The following is a 3,471-nucleotide window of genomic DNA, read 5'->3' as shown; positions in this document are numbered from 1 at the left end:
ACACACACACACCTTGATACATGATCCACATTCCCATTCAGTAAGTACGACCCTGCAAACACTTGCTTTCCATCAGAGGCCACATCTGGACAAAAGCATCTTCACAGATGTGACTAGAAGGCAGAATGTGTCCTGGTGAAGCCAAGCGTACTCCCAAATTCCCAGGTGTAAGGGAGCTTGTGTGCCCTGCCCAGGCCTTGCTTCTGATCACTTCTGCAGTGACCTGTTCCATTTGGAGCTGTGTTCTGGCAGCCACACTGCCCCCCAGGGGAAGGCAGAATGGGATCAGGCCCTTTGTCAAAGCCTGCAAACTGCTCATGCAGGGGGCTGACAGCAGCATAGAGTCCTCCAGCGCCGAGTCCCATCTGCTGTGCCTGTGCAGCTGTGCTGTGGTAGCAGCTATAGGATCCACGTGCTAGGAATGGTCACGGGCTGCCACTACTGATTCCTTAAGATGGCCAGCAGGCAGCCTAGGTTCTCAGCCTAGGACCCCAGAGGCGTGCCCAGAGTTGGCAGGGCTGCCATGGTTGTTAATGTCAGGTTTAGGTTAGGATGAGGACCAGCAGGAAGACCTGTGAATTCACGACTCCAGAGAGGTGACCTGGACTGAGTCCAGTCCTGAGCCTTTGCACACCTCAACGTGTAGAGTCAGAACACACCTGGCGGTCGAGCCCTCTGTATTCATGAGACTGTGAAGATTGTGTTAAGCAGTGTAAGCGTCTCTAACCACCTGGATGCAGAAGCCATGTAACCCTTCTTGTATTTTTTTTTGGTTTTGGCAGGGGAGGTTGACACCAAGGTCTCACTACACAGCTCTGGCTGGCCTGGAACTCCGTTTGTAGACCAGGACAGCCTTGAACTGACAGAGAACCATCTGTCTGTGCCTCCTGTGTGCTGGGATTAAAGGCGTGCACCGCCACACAGTCCTCCACAGGTGATCTTGACATCTTACCCTAGCATTATTTTTTTAAAAGTAATTATGTATTGATTTTTATGTGTATGGATGGTTTTGCCTTCATGTATGTGTGTGCACAGAATGTCCAAGGAGGCCAGAAGGGGGCATCAAATCCTCTGGTTGAGCGCTTGCTGCCTTGTGGGTTCTGGGAATCAAATCGGAGTCTCTGGAAGAGCAGCCAGCCCTCCGTTATATCCCTCCAGTCCCCTTACCGTGGTTTTAGTGCATTGGGTCCAGGCTCCAGGTGCACAGAGGAGCGTCATCCACTGCACTCTGTCCTTTTTTTTGCTACATCACTTCCACCATGTTACAGTGAATCTGGTGAGTCACACCTTTGATGCCCACGGTTGTCATGTCCTCAGGGCCACATCTGAGTTGATGCCCAGGGGTGCAGCATGTGCTGGGCACTGAGCCTGCAGCAAAGGAGACACAGGAATCAGCAAAGGGAAATGTTTTCAAGGGAAGAAAACGTTAGAGACCCCAAACTCCTTGTGTATCTATCTTTTCCCTGTGTCACTGGCATCACAAATGGGATGACATGAGAGGGGCTGTCTGTGTGAGACTCCGCCCATCGGGACAGCGTCTGAGACCTGTCCCAGTCCTCCACCACAAGCCAAGACCCAGATGTAAAGAAGGAAAGCCAGGCTCAGCGTGAACCACGTTATCAGTGCGCCTACTGACTAGCGAGAAGAGCAGGAACCCTCCTGAGATACTAATTCTGGCACCACCTAGAGCCCCGCCTCTCGGTGAGCTGTGCTAGTCAAGCCCAGGTGTGGTGGTTTTCGTCCCACCCAAACTTACAGAAATACGCTGCTGGTGGCCTGTTTGCTTCGTACCCTGCTCCTGTAAATGGTTGCTAACTGTTGAGTGTGTACAAAAGGATATCCACCATCCACGGAGAGATACTCGACTATTCCTTTCTGGCACTTGGGTCTTTTTTTTTTAATATTTATTTATTTATTATATACACAATATTCTGTCTGTGTGTATGCCTGAAGGCCAGAAGAGGGCACCAGACCTCATTACAGATGGTTGTGAGCCACCATGTGGTTGCTGGGAATTGAACTCAGAACCTTTGGAAGAGCAGGCAGTGCTCTTAACCTCTGAGCCATCTCTCCAGCCCCCAAGGCACTTGGGTCTTATGTTTCCCTTTCTTGACTTGACTAGACCTCTTGAACACGGTTAACAGTCGGTGGGGTCCCCTTGTCTTGTGTCTGACCCGAGAGGCAAAGCTTTCACTCATGAGCCCCATGGTCACTGTGGGTTTTCATAGATGCTTCTCCCGGAATTTGCAGGGTTGTGTGTACACACACATGCAATCGTGATGCGTGCCGGTGTTTGTCACATGGTTGTGGGGTTTGTCCTCTTAGATGGCACTGATTAGTCTTCAGATGCAAAGCCCTTCCTTCCCGTGTTCCTATAGCTGGGCGCTGTGTCTTTTCTCTCCTGCTGGAGGCTTCTGTATCATTGGAGCTTTTGTTCTGTATCCATAGGGATGCTTTTGTCTGGTTTGATCAGAGTAATTCTGGCTTCAGAAAATGAGTTGGGACACGTTTCCCTCTTATATTTCAGACCTGGGGGTTATTTGGTGGAATGCCCTGGCTGTGCCCATAAGGGGGCTTTGCTTTGGGAAACACTTCTAGTGACCACCCTGGTCTCCGCTTGACATATATCTGCCCAGGTTTCTTATTTCTTGAGTCAGTGGCTTCTGTTGTTCTGGGCTTATAGTCAGGGATAGGATTTTCTGTGCCCAGCTCTCCACGACATCCCCACTGTCCTTTGTGCTGCTGTAATGTCCTTGAGTGTCCCTGATCACATGACAGTGGTTCTTAAGGGCTGAAGTTCTTTCTTTCTTCTTTGTGACAGCTTCCCGAGGTGCAGAGCTGTGTCTTTTTACAGTGGCACGCTGCAGATGCCAGTTAGACTAGAGGGCATTCAGCGAGGCGTGCAGCTGTCACAGAGCAGCTGCTGTGAAATGTCCTGTATGTCACCAGAAGTGCTCTGCGGGGCACGAGGCTTCCTGCGTACGGTGGCCCACAGGTCACACTTGACCTCCTGGCCTTTCTGCTTGTGCTCTTGACAGTGACTTTGCCGTTGCTGGAGTGTGGCTGTCACTGAGCAGGCTGCTATGGCAAGGCTCCTGCTGTAAGTGCCGAGCATCCAAGCCTCTGGCGGCACACTTCCACATGCGTCCATTCTCCCGCATTGGTGTCTGGAGCACTGATTCCGAGGGTTGGGGTCAGAGTACCGCACAGTGTTGTGACTGTTAGCAGGTTGCCAGGTGCACGTAAAGAGAAGGGTAAAGAAACACCTCTTTTTAAATTTCATTTAATTAATTAATTTATTTATTTTCAAGACAGAGTTTCTCTGTATAGCCTTGGCTGTTCTGGAACTCATAGTGTAGACCCGGCTGTCCTTGAACTCGCAGAGATCCACCTGCCTCTGCCTCCCAGTGCTGGGATTAAAGGCGGGTGCCACTTCCCAACTAAAATGTATTTTCTTCAGTAAATCTTTTT

General features: G+C 50.5%; 1 protein-coding gene across 1 annotated transcript in view; it reads left to right on the top strand.

The window, feature by feature from the left end:
* Top1mt (DNA topoisomerase I mitochondrial) overlaps positions 1-3,471 on the top strand; it is a 21,364-nt gene that overhangs the window by 16,264 nt on the left and 1,629 nt on the right. The window lies entirely within an intron of this gene.

Source organism: Microtus ochrogaster, chromosome 15 (genome assembly GCF_000317375.1).
Source record: "Microtus ochrogaster isolate Prairie Vole_2 chromosome 15, MicOch1.0, whole genome shotgun sequence".
NCBI lineage: Eukaryota > Metazoa > Chordata > Mammalia > Rodentia > Cricetidae > Microtus > Microtus ochrogaster.
This window is presented reverse-complemented; position numbering and strand designations above follow the sequence as displayed.